Source organism: Rhyacophila brunnea, unplaced genomic scaffold (assembly GCF_057557595.1).
Source record: "Rhyacophila brunnea isolate RB1 unplaced genomic scaffold, BYU_Rbru_1.0 scaffold_13, whole genome shotgun sequence".
NCBI lineage: Eukaryota > Metazoa > Arthropoda > Insecta > Trichoptera > Rhyacophilidae > Rhyacophila > Rhyacophila brunnea.
The window spans coordinates 24,681,140-24,700,498 of record NW_028232785.1 but is presented as its reverse complement, the minus strand read 5'-3'; the positions used below and the strand labels follow the sequence as shown (position 1 = coordinate 24,700,498).

At 32.9% G+C, this 19,359-nt stretch overlaps 1 long non-coding RNA gene across 1 annotated transcript; it reads right to left on the bottom strand.

The window, feature by feature from the left end:
- Positions 1-9,455: 9,455 nt before the first annotated feature.
- Positions 9,456-18,734, bottom strand: LOC147077024 (uncharacterized). The gene is made up of 3 exons (XR_015069405.1): positions 18,229-18,734; positions 15,287-15,367; positions 9,456-12,605 (listed from the first exon to the last, which is right to left on the bottom strand). It is a non-coding gene; the product is annotated as an uncharacterized LOC147077024 (long non-coding RNA).
- Between the last annotated feature and the right edge of the window lie 625 nt (positions 18,735-19,359).

The window sequence follows — 19,359 nt, the reverse complement described above, 5'->3', positions numbered from 1 at the left end:
TTCATCTTTTTAATACAGCATAATGACTATAAACTGACAAAAACAACACCGCATAGCCATACAAATTTTATACCAGAGTTGTTCTGTGATTGGTTGAAATTGAACAGTGGCATTTTTGCAAGTTATTTCTTAAATAGTGGCGAGTTTGCACAAAACAGCGTATTTTAAAGTAATTTTATAGTATGTAGGGTTGATTTTGCATAAAAACTAAGACTGCATTCGATAGCTTTTTGATACACTTTCATGATCAGTGGCTAACTCAATATCGACCAAAATCAAACAGTGGCGCTTTTGCAACTAGACGCCTCATTTTAATGCAAATTAATATTTTTAACCTTATATACGACTTTGTTTTCGAAATGTTTTACTATGTAGCATAAGTAAATGTAAGTAATACCTATTTACAGCTAATTATCAGATGTCCCCAAATTAATACAAAACTGACGGAAGTGAATGCGATTGTACCAAGGCCTGAACAAAAACGTAAGTAAAAAAAATAAGTGTGAGTGAAAAAGTATTCAGCACCCTTAAAATCTCTGCGACACGCGCTAGAGTGAGATAAAAGGTTTACAGATGTGTGAGGTGATTTGCTGTGGTGTCGCCGCAAAATCTTAGTTTGTTGCATAGCTAAGCATCGATAACCTGCGAGCGCATATTGCTAAAATTGATATTTTTTGTAAAGTCAGTGGTAAATATTTTTAGTTAATTAATTAGAAAAGATGGTTCTGTGTGTTGTATTAAAATGTGGTAACCTTACTGATAAGCAAGAAGATGGTATTACGTTTCATGGGTAAGTTGATATAATTTATTCGTATATTATTATATTTTTTATTATCAGTGACCTAGTGTTTCTTTAAAATAACTTAAATTATGGATATCTTTACTTAATCGTTGCATTTTGACCGCATAAAAATACAATCTAATATATAAAAATTAATATTTGTGTGTTTGTTTGTTCGTATTTAATGCGCAGCCATACCGTTCATCCGATTGCGATAAAACTTTGTAAACTTATTGCTTGCACTTGCGGAAAGAGTATAGGCTATATTAATATATAAAAATGAATGTCTGTCTGTCTGTATGTCTGTGTGTCTGTCCCGTATGCGTTCCTATACCATTCATCCGATTGCAATGAAATTTTGGTAAGTGGTTGTATGCATATCCATAAAGGTTTCTGAATTAGAAAAATCATCATCTTCTTCTTCTTCTTCATTATATTTTCTTTTATTCGTATGGTTCCTATACCATTCATCCGATTGCAATGAAATTTTGGCAAGTGGTTGTATGCACACCCATGAAGGTTTCTAAATTAGAAAAATCATCATCTTCTTCTTCTTTTTCTTCATTCTATCTTCTTTTATTCGTATGGTCCCTATACCATTCATCCGATTGCAATGAAACTTCGTCAGTTGTTGTGGTAACACCCGCAATGGTTTTTGAATTAGTACAACCATCTTCTTCTTCTTCTTCTATTCGTATGCGTTCTAATTCCATTCATCCGATTGCAATAAAATTTTCGTCAGTAATTGTGCCAACACCCGCGAGGTTTCTGAATTTTACAACCATCTTCTTCTTCTTCTTCATTCTATCTTCTTTTATTCGTATGGTCCTTATACCATTCATCCAATTGCAATGAAATTTTCGTCAGTAATTGTGCCAACACCCGCGAAGGTTTCTGAATTAGTACAACCATCTTCTTCTTCTATTATATCTTCTTCTATTCGTATGCGTTCCTATACCATTCATCCGATTGCAATGAAATTTTGATCAAGTGTTGTGCTCACGCCGCAAAGGTTTCTGAATTGATACAACTATTTTCTTTTTCTTCTATTCTATCTTCTTCTATTTGTATGCGTTCTTATACCATTCATCCGATTGCGATGAAATCTTGAACAATTGTTGTGAGCACGCCCGCGAAAGGTTCTGAATTAGTACAACCATCTTCTTCTTCTTCTATTCGTATGCGTTCCTATACCATTCATCCGATTGCAATGAAAATTTGATCAAGTGTTGTGTTTACGCCCGCAATCTGAATTGATACAACCATTTTCTTTTTCTTCTATTCTATCTTCTTCTATTCGTATGCGTTCTTATACCATTCATCCAACTGCGATGAAATTTTGACCAGTTGTTGTGCGCAAGCCCTCAAAGGTTTCTGAATTAGTACAACCATCTTCTTCTTCTATTCTATCTTCTTCTATTCGTATGCGTTCCTATACCATTCATCCGATTGCAATGAAATTTTGATCAAGTGTTGTGCTCACGCCGCAAAGGTTTCTGAATTGATACAACTATTTTCTTTTTCTTCTATTCTATCTTCTTCTATTTGTATGCGTTCTTATACCATTCATCCGATTGCGATGAAATCTTGAAAAATTGTTGTGAGCACGCCCGCGAAAGGTTCTGAATTAGTACAACCATCTTCTTCTTCTTCTATTCGTATGCGTTCCTATACCATTCATCCGATTGCAACGAAACTTTGGTGAGTTGTCGTGCGCACGCCTGCAAAGGTTTCTGAATTAGTACAACCATCATCTTCGTCTTCTATTCGAATGCGTACTTACACCATTCATCCGATTGCAATGAAACTTTGGTGAGTTGTCGTGCGCATGCCCACGAAGATTTCTGAATTAGAAAATCATCTTCTACTTCTATTCGTATGCGTTCCTATACCATTCATCCGATTGCAATGACATTTCTATCAAGTGTTGTGCCCTTGGCCGCAAAGGTTTCTGAATTAGTACGATCATCTTTTTCTTCTTCTATTTGTATGCGTTCTTATGCCATTCATCCGATTGTGATGAAATTTTGACCAGTTGTTGTGCGCACGCCCGCAAAGGTTTTTGAATTAGTACAACCATCTTCTTCTTCTTCTATTCGTATGTGTTCCTATTCCATTAATTCGACTGCAATGAAACTTTGGTGAGTTGTCATGTGCATGCCCACGAAGATTTCTGAATTAGAAAATCATCTTCTTCTACTATTCGTATGCGTTCCTATACCGATCATCCGATTGCGATGAAACTTTTGTCAGTTGGTGTGCGCACACCTGCAAAGGTTTCTAAATTATTATTATATAAAATACAAAGTTTGTTGTTTGTTTGTTCCATCCAATTTTGATTTTTTTTTTACTACATATTAATAACATTAATAACGTTTTAATATTTTGGATTCGATTTTAATTTAGTGTTCTTATGTTTGACCTTTACTCCTATTAGAATTATTTTCATATTGCCATATTGTATTACACAGATATTTTAATATTAAAAAAATAATTACCTCTTATTATTTTTCAAATATCTAAGATAAATATAACCACGAAGCGACCCTGTGCGAAGCCGGGTACTTCAGCTAGTATATAATAAAAAAATAGAAAATTATATTTTAATTCTGAGCGCCTAGTGCGAGCACTAGCAAAATGGTCACGAAGCTTCATTTAGCAATGCAATGGGTGGCGTCTAGATGTATCTATAGTCTAAGGGTTGTACGTACTTGAAATTCACCTGTTTCAAATATACTTTTTAGCCGAAGAAAGTCCATTCAAGAACATAAAAAAAAATATTTCCTGATAGGTACATTCAGGTATGTACCTACTTTATGATTTTATTACAATTTTTATGCTGAATATCAAATAGGTAGGTAGGTACATAGAAATATTTTGAAAAATGTTTGCGATGCCATTTGGCATCATTGTGCATTGGCGTACTGCTGTATTTGGTTAGCCGAGGAGTATCAAAGTAGGACATAAGCCATTTACAAAATTTTTCAGGAGAGTTTATTTTTTGTTTCGAATATGTTTCGAACCCTATGAGATAATAAAATGTGGTTCAAGTTAAATTTTTTTTTGTTTTTTTATTGAAAAATTATAAAATAGGTACAAATATTAAAGTAGCCATTCAATGATGTAACATGGAATTCATAATAGCAACGGTATTTATTTATGTGGGAGAATAAAACGGGTAGGTACCTAATTCATTTTTACACGCAACCCTATCTGATTATTTTCATTTCAATTCACTACCCTCGTTCCTATTTACCAACCCCATAATATGAATATTTAAAATTACAAACCATTGGAAGATTAGCTGAAGGCGTGTATAATAATGTAAAAATCTAAACATACCTTAATTGTTTATTGCATTCGCTATTGTCTTTCTTTTGCCATTCGTCTATCTTTCAGCTCTTTTTCACTCGCCATGTATTCCTGTAGGGCCTTTGGCGCCAATACAAAACATTCTTAAAGCTAACATATTATATATCTTAAAAAGAGAGTTCTAAATTTTAAGCATACTCTTTTATTAATACAATTAACTTATAACTAATGTATTATATAAAAGTATTCTAAATTCAAATAAGTATGTAGTTTGACATTTTATTACTTGCATCTACCTGTTATTCATAACGTCTCTTTCTTTTGCGTGGCACAATCTAACAATCCTTCCTTTTCACCCTCGTTACAAATCTTTACAGCTATTTCCGAATTATTACTAAGTACTAAATTATTTAATTTTATCAACATTCCAAATTCAAAACTATTTACAATTTGACAACAATACAACATAATAATTATTATTGTACTGGCATTCTAAATTCAAAACCTTTTATCACTATAACATGAGTTTAAAATTATTTTTGATATAAAGAATTCTAATTTTGTTATACGTTTCTGTCTCTTTTGTATTAGTTCTTAGTTACAATTAGTTTCATACAAATATCATAATCAAGAAATATTTTTACATTTTACTATTTTAGAATTTAGTACATTTATCACACTTGATTTTACAGTTTTATATATTATTGACATTTGATTTTGACTTAAAATGACAGGAATGTAATCACTAGGGCCCGGATTTATATGCTAGTGCATGTTTTGTTAGGGTGTATGCACAGCTGTGAGAGTTGCACAGAAATCTATTTTGAAAGGCACAGAATCCAAAAATAAAATTTTGTTGTGCATATAAATGCATATTTGAGACATTAGTGCATATTTCATGAATAAATGCATATTTTAGAGCTTTTTAATTTATAATTTTAGTTTTTTAAATTATTTTATCGAAATATAACTAAGTTAGGAAGGAAGATAGTTTAGATGCACTTGCATTTTTAATGCCATCTCCGAGCTGTGGATTTATCAGTGAAAAAAGTGAAGTTAACTCGGGCACTATTATTTAAAGTTTGCCCAAGTGGACGTTGAGAGGTAGTTTTCCGCATATAAACAAAATACTGACAGATACCTATGCGGAAAAATTTAATGCCAGAGCATAATATTGAAAAAAATAATGTAATTTTTTTTCGGGCAAAAAACAGAAAATAGTATTTAGGAATAGTTAAGTGTGTCGTTTTTGTTTTTTGAGTTATGTTTGGTTTACATCGCATTTATTATTCAATTGTTTGTAGGTACTTGTGAAAAAACTATTTTGAAAATTGTAATTGATTAACTTTATATTCTTTGTTTGTGTTTTTTGTTCTGATATCGTATTATGTTGAAAAATTATTAACTAGTTATTCGATTTTTTGTCAGTAATATTGGGTAAAGTGGGTATTTACAATGTTTCCCGCAAAAAATGTCAATTTTTAACTGCATATTTCTTCGGTTTTCGTGCATATTTTATTGATTTTAAGTGCTTACGTGCATGCATATAATCATGTTTTTTGTTGCATACAAATCCGGGCCCTAGTAATCACTATTTTAAGCGCAATCACAAACACCTATGCTTTAAGAAAACCACATACTTAAATGTAGTATGACTCTGAAAGGCCTTGAGCTTACGCACTGGACTACGAGGGTCGCTTTGATCATTAGACCCGTGGTTACAAATAGATGCAAAAAAACCATTAGTCGTGATTTCGTTTTGATGGCATTGTATGTTTGAAAAAAGTGCCCACGCGTAACCACAAGTCATTTTATGTATGCACAGTTTTTACATTCTTAAATGTATTTTTTTTTGTACATATAATGTGATACATACATTTAAATTTTATAAATTGAGTGGTGGATGAGGGGGGCAGGATCAGTAGTAGGTACACACGTCAACAGTCCCCTAATGAACATAAAATTCACCTCTTTGAGTAACATTTGCAAATGGCGGAATATTTGAATCTATCAGAATAACGAGTAATTTTAATGGCAATCCCGATCATAATGATGCATTGCTTTACAACACTCATTGTCGCATATTTATCATCGTAACATCATGTGGAAAGGTATAAATAAAACAAAGAAAAATAATATAATATACAAGTAGAGAGAAAGAAAACGGTAAAATCCGTAGAATAACATGCTAAACACTATGTATCTAAGATAAATAGTACAATGATTGCGACACATAGATAGGTATTATTTTATTCCTAATATAACATTGACTGAACATCAATTTCAAGCACAATATTTTGAAGTTTTTTGCGATTAAGTAAAAATGAATTTACAATTTTTAAAAGCTATTTATAAAATACCATGCTGCACTTTATTTACAGAATTGACTCGGTACGCGGTACCAGATTCATCGCTGTCAAATACCGACATCGGGCGAACTTTATGAGTTCATATATCCAGCGGATTTTAGAGCGTCTTTATGATCGTTTTGTGCCACATAAATACCAAAATAATAGGTATTTGACCATAGGTCCACTCGTCGAGGGATATGCCATTTCATCTGGTCGGCGACATCTATCCCGTCACGTACTTATGTTTGACTCCTTATCTAATGATTTCTTTTATGGTATTTTAAAGATTAATCATAAGATCAATTATAAAATATTACAATATTCGGAATAAGATACCTACGAGAATAATAAAGATGATGGTCCATAGAACAGGTAGACAAAAAAGGCATAATAAAATTAAACAATAATAGTACACAAAGAAAATTACATTAGACAGAACTATTATAAATGATTAAAAATGATACAATACACGATGAGAAGCGCCTAGTTTCAAAAGCCCCTAAAACGACTTTATGTTGTTCTGAGAAAAATGATTTTAGGAAGTTTTGAGAAAAAATCATTTCTATTAAATTTGTGACTTTTATGTATTTATTTTGTAATTCGTTACATTTTAAAGAGTATTTTGGCTTTCCATTTTAGGGGTATTTGAAAAGCACACCCAACCATTTTAGCGGGTTTTGAAAAGAACACTAATTTTTGATTATACTTATTGACGGTTTTTGGCGTTGTTTCAAGCTCATTCTTTGGACATCATATAGGTAATAAAAATATCCACTTAAATACATATCTAACTCAAAAATTTTCAAAAACCGTTTTAGGGGCTTTTGAAACTAGGCGCTTCATGGGATGATTCATAGTTCTGCAGACAATACACGAGCCTAATACTTGGTACAAGGTTCTTAATGTTTATTTTTGACCAAACCTAACAATGAAATAGTAGGTATTAATTCAACTATGTCTTATTATTACTTTAGTTCCTACAAAATAAACACTTATAACTTTGTAGATCTGCACCCGCAAATAGTAGCCTAGATTGGTTTTATATGAATAAATGTGTAAAATTGAAAAGATGCTATGACTAATATTGACTATGTGTATGTTAAACTTAATGTTATGACAGTAATTGTGGGCATTCTGAATGATATTAATTAATACAAATATAAAAATATGGTCAGAAATAGTACGTCGTATTTCAAAAGTATTAAAGTTACATTTGGGTAAAAATTCAGGCAAGCTAATATTATGAAGGTGACGTTATGCCCAATATTCATCTCCCCATTCCATCTTGCGCAATTCGTATTTTTTGATTTCTCTTGCATTAGAGGATGTATTTTACATGCATACGTGAGCACTGTTAGCACATATTGGATGAACACTTTTCGCTTAAAAGATTGATAGATCGGTTTAGAAATAACTATTCAAGCGATTGATCAACACATTTTTGGTATTCATTGTTTGAACGTTTCAATAACATGGCTGATATGCTGGTTTGAGTTTATTCACTAGAAGCGTGTGTCTCATGTGACATTTTGTGCGTTTTAGAGCTTTGTGACCGTTGCACATTTACAAACATGTTCTACATTTCAATGGTTATTCGACATTATGGGTCAACTATGTGAATTAAGATTTTGTGACTTTTGAATTTTGAGTGGTTTTAGATTATTATGCTTTCCTGTACGTGGAAGACCAAATACTGGTACATTTACCATTAGTATGTGTCATTTTGTATAATTTAAGTCTGTGTGCCTGCATGTAAAAGTAAACAAATCAATTTTAAATAGTTTTCATCAGTATGTGTCATTTTGTATATTTTAAGGTTTCCTGACCTTATGGCATATAGTAAATGCATGTATTAGAACATATATCGTATTTACATGATTTTCACCAGTATGTGACATTTCCTGTTGGCTTAGATTATGCGCTGTTACACAAGTTAAACCATAGAGATATTAAATAAAAAGAGGGGCAAGAAATCGGCTTTCTCATACAACTGAATGAAGCAGGCCAACAATAGCCGATAACTTACGAGAAATAGCGACGCGATAAAAAAAAAATCAAGGGATCACTGAGGATTTACTTTGGTCATTATAATGTACCCATAAAACAGAATGTTAACGTGGAAGCTTTGCCGCAACTTGATTACCAGCCTGCCTCGCCATACCAGCCTGCTTCACCATACTTTCATATAACCTGCCACCCTTACAGTTAAACAATAATTATCACATGTATAAATTTTTCATGACTGAGTGTCATTTTAGGCTTTGTGACCGTGTGCATCTAACAAAAATTATATCGCTTTTATACGGTCTTTCACCAGTATGCGTCATGTTGTGTTTTTTAAGGCCTTGTAAATGTTTGCATGTAAAAGAACAATGATCGCATTTATATGGTTTTTCACCAGAATGTGTCATTTTATGGGATTTAAGGTTCGATGATAATTTGCATCTAAAAGGACATACATCACATTTAAATGATTTTTCACCAGAATGTGTCATTTTATGGGATTTAAGGTTCGATGAAAATTTGCATCTAAAAGGACATACATCACATTTAAATGATTTTTCAGCAGTATGCGACAGTTTGTGCTGTTTTAGAGCATCTGGTCTTTTGCAGGAATAAGAGCAACTTTCACATCTATATGGTCTTTCATCAGTATGTATCATGTTGTGTTTTTTAAGGCCTTGTAAAAGTTTGCATGTAAAAGAACAATGATCGCATTTATATGGTTTTTCACCAAAATGTGTCATTTTATGGGATTTAAGGTTCGATGACTGTTTGCATCTAAAAGGACATAAATCACATTTAAATGACTTTTCACCAGTATGCGACAGTTTGTGCTGTTTTAGATTACCTGGTATTTTGCAGGAATAAGAGCAACTTTCACATCTATATGGTCTTTCATCAGTATGCGTCATGTTGTGTTTTTTAAGGCCTTGTAAAAGTTTGCATGTAAAAGAACAATGATCGCATTTATATGGTTTTTCACCAGTATGCGTCATGTTGTGTTTTTTAAGGTCTTGTAAATGTTTGCATGTAAAAGAACAATAATCGCATTTAAATGATTTTTCACCAGAATGTGTCATTTTATGGGATTTAAGGTTCGATGACAGTTTGCATCTAAAAGGACATACATCACATTTAAGTGATTTTTCACCAGTATGCAACAGTTTGTGCCGTTTTAGAGCATCTAGTCTTTTGCAGGAATAAGAGCAACTTTCACATCTATATGGTCTTTCACCAGTATGCGTCATGTTGTGATTTTTAAGGCCTTGTAAAAGTTTGCATGTAAAAGAACAATGATCGCATTTATATGGTTTTTCACCAGAATGTGTCGTTTTATGGGATTTAAGGTTTGATGACAGTTTGCATCTAAAAGGACATACATCACATTTAAATGATTTTTCACCCGTATGCGACAGTTTGTGCTGTTTTAGATTATCTGGTCTTTTGCAGGAATAAGAGCAACTTTCACATCTATATGGTCTTTCATCAGTATGCGTCATGTTGTGTTTTTTAAGGCCTTGTAAAAGTTTGCATGTAAAAGAACAATGATCGCATTTATATGGTTTTTCATCAGAATGTGTCATTTTATTGGATTTAAGGTTTGATGACAGTTTGCATCTAAAAGGACATACATCACATTTAAATGATTTTTCACCAGTATGCCACAGTTTGTGTTGTTTTAGATCATTTGGTCTTTTGCAGGAATAAGAACAACTTTCACATCTATATGGTCTTTCATCAGTATGTGTCAATTTGTGGTCTTTTAGAGAATGAGCATTTATGCAGGTAAAAGAGCAACTGCCACAACTATGTGGTCTTTCACCAGTATGTGTCATCTTATGAATTTTAAGGGAAGATGACCTCATGCATGTATAAGAACACACATCGCATTTATATGTTTTTTTAACAAAATGTATCATTTTGTGTGATTTAAGGCTGTTTGACTGTTTGCATGTAAAAGGACACACATCGCATTTATATGGCTTTTCACCAGCATGTGACATCTTATGCAATCTAAGGCTATCAGACCGTATGCATGTATAAGAACACTCATCGCATTTATATGGTCTTTCATCAGAATGTTTCATTTTGTGTATTTTAAGGTTGCTTGACTGTTTGCATGTAAAAGGACACACATCGCATTTATATGGGTTTTCACCAGCATGTGTTATCTGATGATATTTAAGAGTAGAAGCTCTTATGCAAGTAAAAGAGCATTTATCACATAAATATGGTTTTTCACCAGTATGTGTCATCTTATGAAATTTAAGGGATTGTAACAGTGTGCATCGAAAAGGACATACATCACATTTAAATGGTTTTTCACCAGTATGCGTCAGTTTGTGCCGTCTTAGAGCATTAGATCTTTTGAAGGTATAAGAGCAACTTTCACATCTATATGGTCGTTTACTAGTATGTATCAATTTGTGATTATTAAGGTTTCCTAAAAGCCTGCTGCTATAAGAACATTTATCGCATTTATATGGTTTTTCACCAGTATGTGTCATTTTGTGTCGTTTTAGTAAATGATTAACTCTGCAGGTGAAAGAACATACATCACATGTATATAGTTTTTCACCAGTATACGTTATTTTATGTTGTATTAGACTGGTAAGCGTTTTACATGTGAAAGAACAAACCTCACATTTATATGGTTTTTCACCCGTATGTAACAGTTTGTGTGATTTTAGGCGATGTGACCGACCGCATCTAAAAAAACATAAATCGCATTTATACGTTTTTCTACCAGCATGAGTTATTTTGTGTGCTTTTATCTGACTTGACTTCTTACACGTATATAAACAAAAGTCGCATTTATATAGGTTATTGCCAGTTTGTGTAATTTTGAGTGATTTAATATCTTGTGAATGTTTACATGTAAAAGTACATATATCGCATATGAAAGGATATTCACCAATATGTATTGTTTTGTGCGATTTAAGTGTTTGTGACTGTTCACATGTAAAAGAACATACATCGCATTTAAATGAATTTTCACCAGTATGTGTCAGTTTGTGTGATTTAAGGTTTCGTGACTGTTTACATGTATAACAACATAAATCGCATTTAAATGGTTTTTTACCCGAATGCGTTATTGCACGTTGTTTTAGATTATTATCTCTTATGCCGGTGAAAGAACATACAACACATTTATAATATAGATTTTCACTAGTAAATATCATTTTGTGTTGTTTTAGACTAGTAAGCGTTCTACATGTAAATGAACAAATCCCGCATTTATATGGTTTTTCATCAGCATGCGTCATTTTGTGTTGTATAAGACTGATAGCCGTTTTACACGTGAAAGGACAGACCCCACATTTATATGGGTTTTCACCAGGATGTCTCATTCTGTGTCTTATTAGACTGATAGACGTTTTACAAGTGAAAGGACAGACCCTACATTTATATGGGTTTTCACCAGGATGTCTCATTCTGTGTCTTATTAGACTGATAGACGTTCTACATGTGAAAGGACAGACCCCACATTTATATGGGTTTTCACCAGGATGTCTCATTCTGTGTCTTATTAGACTGATAGACGTTTTACATGTGAAAGGACAGACCCCACATTTATATGGGTTTCCACCAGGATGCCTCATTTTGTGTCTTATTAGACTGATAGACGTTCTACATGTGAAAGAACAAATCCCACATTTATAAGGATTTTCACTAGTATTCGCCATGTTTGTATTGCTTTAGCCAGTCCAACTTCTTGTTTGTATATAATCACACCCCGCAACTATATGGTTTCTCACCGGTGTGCCATTTTATGTGTTTTTAGCTATATGAATGTTTGTACGCAGAACCAATTTTCACCTATACATTCTATCGCTGGATTATTTTCCTATATATTATAACACTATTAAAGTGCTAATAGCATTGCGTTTGACGATTTTCATTAATATTTTGTGAAAAATTATGTGTAGGTATTTAAAATTCTAGATGATTCAAAGATCTTATACAAATTGACATTACTTTCCTCAATTCGATTGTTGTCACTTTCAGAATATTGGTTTCCGAGATTCCCTCGTATATATTTAGTTCTTCTATAGTTATTTTCTCAATCTATATCACCCATCCAGGTTTCCATCAGTTGTGGGTTGTCGGCTACCATCTCTATTGGGACGCATTTTGAAATATCGCTGAGTAGAAATCTACAATGAAACAAAGGTATATATTAAAGACATCGAAGTAAAGTATACTTCTGTACAGACGAATTATTAAATACATAATTAAATTGTATACATATAACGTTACATATCATGTATGATGTCAGCGTCATCTTTAGATTAATAAAGCCTGAGCATAACTTTGTGCACAAGCAACGAGTGGTCCACTTTTCAGCTGTCAAAATCAGATCCCAGATTGCTTGAAATATTTATTCGCCCTTTCTCGTTTCAAATTGAATTATAAAAATTTTTAAAATCTAATATATTAACTATCAGTGTTGTTTACAAATAATAGACTAGTCCTTCACAGAAAAACAGGTGGTAATATCGATTTCCAAAAAATATGTAGCATTGATCTGTGCATTAAATTTGTAGAATATAATATGTTTATGCTAGTGTATTATTTATCATTTAAGGTGATTCATCAGTGAAACGGCAAATATTTTTCAACCATAGGCGCGACGAAATTTTGCACTCGCTCCCATTCGGAGAGAGAATGTAGAGCTGGAAATACGTCATTTTGCTTCGTGATGGCGACGGCCGTGATAATTCTTAAATCGTGTAAAGATGACTTAAAACGTTACCCATTTACTTTAAAAAGAAAACATGTCAATGAATGTATTATTATTGTTACTGAGAAAACAATAAACAGAACATTAAATGGACACACGTTGGATTTATAAGACAAATTATATTTGGTTTGACATGCTTCATTTGCACCCGCGACCCGCATTCCACGCATCGCCTAGCGACGATCTTTTTAGACCGTGTCTCAACTAAGGTATGGCCTTAACTTATCTATTCAAATCAAACCATTCCCTGTGTGAATACGACAGACGACTCAATTGCTGGCCATATACGTACAGTTTTCGTAACAGGTTGAACATGCCAGTTAATACGTAATGGCGGCCATACAGTTACAGTTGGTAGATAATCTGCTACGCCCATAGACGGACAATTTTCGACTTGCCAGATGTGTGCCAGGTTCAAACTGCCAGCGACCCCCACTCCCGTGTTTTTGTAAAACTGTTGGAATTTCAACTCACCGAAAGTTATCGGGTGACATTAGATGTTGGTAACGTAAAGTAGAATATACCGCGCGATACAACTGCGGCTGGTGTTGCTTGTTATAAAATACAAATTCATTTATTATTGAAAATGTAATAATATTATGCACGTGGAGATCGCAAATATTATATTTTATTTATTTTTACGAGAGTAAAACAAAGTTATAGTTATTTATGTAAACATATTATTTTATACAATATAATATAAATGTTAAAATTTTAGAGAGCATTATAAATATTAAGTTATTGTGAAAATATAGACTAATAACCTAGTACTCAAATTTTATTTATTATATGTATTGAATATTACAAATTATTAATTTAAGACGTTCACAACATAAATCTATATACCTAATTGTGAATGACAATGTCGGTAAATCTAAATAAAATTTAAGTATATTATATTTTAATAATATCATAGTAATTAATTATTATACTGATGATTGATGTAAATATAATTTTGTGGCATGTTTAAATTTATTGTATATAAAATCAATACCTTTATAAATATTATCGTTTTCTAAAAATATGACCAAATAGATAATTAATACTGTCCATTAAAGGGAATAATTTATTCAAAAGAAAAGATTATATTTTATATTTACACGAATTCGGTGAATCGATAAAATACACAATCCACTAGCGAAATCATGATTTATTTCACCAACGTCATAGGTGTGTATTTTATGTCAATTTGTTTCTAATAAAAACAATTATAACCATAATAAATTCAGATTAAAATTATTCGTGTATCAATATCGTAGAAGTATACCTTACCTAAAACTAATTTAAACAATACCCCTGTGTATTATCTCCACGAACCTACCCTTCATAGTTTTTGACACTTGCTCTGCCACAGACAATAACTGTAGGTATATGAGCACGTCTGTTGACAGTTCGACACATTTAAATGGGGTAGTTTAACTAATCTGTGGTATGCCCACTAACGTACAGTCATTGAACAGTTATTGTCTGTGCCATGTTCAACCTGTTACGAAAACTGTACGTATATGGCCAGCTTATATGAGCACTCTAGAAATATGACAGGCAATGAAAGTTTATTCATAGACAACAGCGGGAGGGGCGGAAAAAGTAGTATATTGTATCGGCTTTCTACTTGAGTCGGCAATCACTATGCAGCTTAAAGTTAATAACAGTATGATCCCTAAAATCTGAAGTCAGCAGCAAGTAATTCAACGTTTTCCAATACAATTCTAGATTCACTGTGATGTGTGATGTCCATTGTCGGATGTTTGGTAAAATAATATGCAATATATTTATATCTAGCCGTGATAATATCGAAAAGCAATAATGCACTTTTGGGTTATTTTGCAAAAATGATTTTCTATTGAAAGATGAGTTTTTGTTCGAATTCAAAATTAAGAAATTCCTATACTAAAATGTTAAACATAGGTCTGAAACTGCATATGGTTTTGTGTCTCTCAATTCTATTTTATGGTAGGCGAGTATACACGCCAATCCAAGAGATGTCACGGAGAGTTAAATTTCTGGGACTAACCGGGTGACAAATATTTAATTTAGAAAGGAATAGCTGAAAAGTTCTGCGTAGTATCAAAAGCTAAAAACTACAGTACTTACCACATTATGAGAGGACAAGCATACTCAGTGACGACTCGTGGAGGTAGGCAGATTGAGTGTCGCTTGGGGGCGGCAGTTACTCTAAGGGTGACAAATCGAGGAGTATCATTAGAAATAGCTAAAAATATATTGTTTACAATATGTTGTACCTACAATAATAGCTAAATAAAAATGGTGTGGAAATAATAAGTCTGTGTATTGCTAAATGGTACAAACCAAATGTGTCAGAAAAATCAACCAAATATTTTATATATAGATTTAATTTTGTATGATTTATTGGTAGGTACCTACCTCTATATTTTGTTAGAAATGTATCCATACAACACATTTCTTAGATACTGGAGTCATGAAAGGGTGATAAAAATACTGTATAAAAATGGGGTGGCATTTTGGCGCTGTCTAGGGGCGTCATATTGTCTAGGGACGTCACTGAGCTTACTGCATTGTCAAACTTGTCATCCAGGGAGAGATTAACGGTAAGCATAGCAAAGGACAACGCCGCATTTCGTGGCTTCACATCGGCATGAGTGAAGCTTCACTGAGTTGGTCCGGGTAGCAGATGATAAGGCCATGAGCGCTCTGATGGTGGCCGACTTCCTCTAGTGGATGCGATAAGGCCCGTTTTGTTTTAGACGGGACACCGGTGTCGCGCTCGATATAATATAAGGGCATATATTTTGGCAAAATTCATGAATTCAAGAATGATAACCTAACCGTCCTAACCTAACAAATAATCCAGTATATCGGCTATTTTTTAAATTTATTTGCTGTTGGCTTCCATTAAACCGACAAGAACCATGGACTTTAATTATATCTTTAGGCGAATACTTCACCTACGAGAAGTATCTAATGGAAAAATGCAAACTTTAATTGAATTTAAGCAGGATTTAATTGAATTTTAATAACAAACCAACACCATCTGTATATTGTATTCTAAGTTCAATGAAAACAAATACGTATGACTGATAAAATTTAGTGTGCACTATTTATGGCGGATCTTAACAGCCTCCCTCCACCCATCGCCACAGGTAAATTCCATATATAGCCCGAGAACTAACGAAAACACAAAGAATAGCGTCAGTATTGCTGGTTAAAAAGAAGAAAAAAATCTTAGAAGCATACGTCTCGCTTGATTGGCAGAGCAATTGCTTGTTCCCCATTCGCAGCGAATACAAAATAACACGGGCATTTGTGTAAAAAGGCATTCTAAATGGATTGAGATAAACGTAAAGGATCCAATTGAAAAGTCTCTAATATATTTTAATAAGATACAGGTGGGCCAACTTGGACTGACTGTTAAGTATAGAAAAAAATGTATGTAACTTTTGCATTTTTAATTTAAAGATTTAGTAGGTACTTTAAATCATCAAAAAACCTTCTTGCTTATGGGCTACTAATTTATTTTTTAAATTTATGTAGGTAGGTAGTTCATTTTAACTAAATGAAATTATGTTCTTGACCAAGAGAAATACATATTTTGTGAAACCGATTCATGTACGTACAAGCTGCAGTTAAAACAAATTGTGGATCCTTACATCACTTACTAGACATAACATAATAAAATATGGTAGTTACCTTGCAGTTGATTGTATTTTATAACAAAAAAATTAGAATTTTAGTCATAATAAATCAATGAAAGTAAATAAAACGCGTACTGCACCAAATTTGACTTGGATCTTTTTAGGTAATATAAATTTGGAATACTTTTTCCAAAATATTTAAAATGTTAGTTGGTTCTTGTATATTTATGTTAATCCTACCGTCCGTCAACAGTTTTTATACCGTTTTCTAGTACAACTGACTAGTTCTCCGCGCTCGCGAGCTGCCATCTGTCAAACGCCATTTCTGAACAATATTCAACGCAGTGTTACCAACTGAACTATAATGTTAGTACATGTACTATAATTTTGGTCCGCTTACTATTAAAAAAGTATAGTACGTCCAAAATACCATATGTATTTTCATGTTAACGATTTCATTTCGACATTTAAAAATATGCCAAATGAACCAAAATTTGGATACTTCCCTACTATGAATAATATTTGTGCACAGTACTTACTATAATTCGAGAAAAAAATTGATTGATTTAAAATTGAATTTATTTTATTCGTAATAAGTAAATAAAAAAGGGCCATCGGAATTTCTCGAATTCTCCGTTATATTTTTGTGAGAAACAAAAAACTTAAGTACTTATACATTTTCTACAGATGACAACGCGTACCGACCTACTATAATTTCTTGGACCGCGTACTATAATTCGATGACAAAAAGATAGCAACACTGTAATCGAATTCAGAAATGGCGTCCGACAGCTGACGCCGGCACACGAGGACGGAGAACTATTCAGTTGTACTACCGCCATCTTTAGATTAATGGCTGAGCATAACTTTTGCACAAGCAACGAGTGGTCCATTATTCAGTTGTCAAGATCAGATCCCAGATTGTTTGACATATTGATTCGCCCTTTCTCGTTTCAATTTGAATTATAAAAAATTATCACATCAAATATACCTATTAACTATCAGAGTTATTAATATATAATATACATTCCTGTTATTCATCAGCTGTCAGTCAGACTAGTCATTCACACAAAAACCGTTGGTAATATCAGTATACACTTGTGGAATGTGTGTTAATGCTAGTGTATTATTTATCATGTAACTCATCTATCCAAATCAAGTCATCCCCTGTGTGAACACGACAGACGCGTCAGTATGAGCACTCTATAGAACAATGCCAGGCAATGGCAGGTCATCCATTGACAACAACGGGAGGAGCGGAAAAAGTAAGACCAGTCGTTGTGAATCATCGGCTTTCTACTTGAGTCGGCAATGGTTGTACCCGTTTTTTATTACGGGTATAAAATACAAACATTACAATGCAACATTACATTACAATATGTCATATTATTTATAGTATGATTTATTTTTTTAAATACTAACCTGAAATACCTAGGGAACTGCCATTGTCTGATTTATCTTGGTTCACGTGTGTGTAGTTCAAGTGTAGTTGTCTGGGATGTTTGAGGGTTCTTTGAATCCTTCAAACCAATGGTGTGCTTCCACTTCAGATAAGCATCATTGGCATAAGGATATTAAATTAGTAAAATGTCACACGTAACTGTACAAAGCCGACTCAACTCAACTGTCTCAAGATGGCGTCGATCTGAGGCAATAGGCATTGTCGCCAGCCAGTACTGCCGTCATTTTTTCACCGAATGTACGCAGCAGATGTCAAAAATTATTGTACTGTATTTATCATCGGAAATGTGTAGGTTTTCATATTTTTTTTTATCTCTTCCGCTCAAAAACTCATTACGAGAACTTTTTTGACCACTCGATCAACTTTTTTGGTTCATGTTTTATTTATTAAGTAACTTATTCTAACCTTTGCATTATTTGTAATGATGCACAAGCGTCCTCGTAATGCAATTATTGCAGTCTCGCGCATGCGCAGTTGAAAAAATCGATATGCCATACACATAATAATTAGATCAGTGCCATATCTGTGTTGCCAACCGTACTATTATAGGAGGTAATATTAAAAATATTATTTAATTATGTACCTAAACACAACAATTAAACTGTGTATTTTATTGTACGATATTTATTTTATTGTAGTAATAAAAAGGTATGTACGCAATTTTTCACTAAAACATAAAATGTAAGCGGTTCGGACAATTATTTGAACATTATTTCTAACCTACTATATAAAAAAAAACCACATTAATAATTGCGTAGTTACCTACCTACAATATAATATAGAACATGGTTGTATTATTTAAGCTAGATGGATTGTATAAGTACTGGCAATTAATAACTTTTAAGTCGACAATTGACCGTTTTGACCTAATAATGCAGTTTGGTAGATTATAATATCACGCTCTATCGTCTGAAAAAACAAGCTTTTGCAGATTCCTAGCCATTTCAGCAGATTCCTAGAAATGTCACTATGAATTAAGTATATATTGGATCATATTATTTATGGAAAAATACTGTATAGGTGTGTATAACTAAACGTCATTTGACACACACTAAAATGAATACCATCAATACTGGAAAAATACTTCAAAA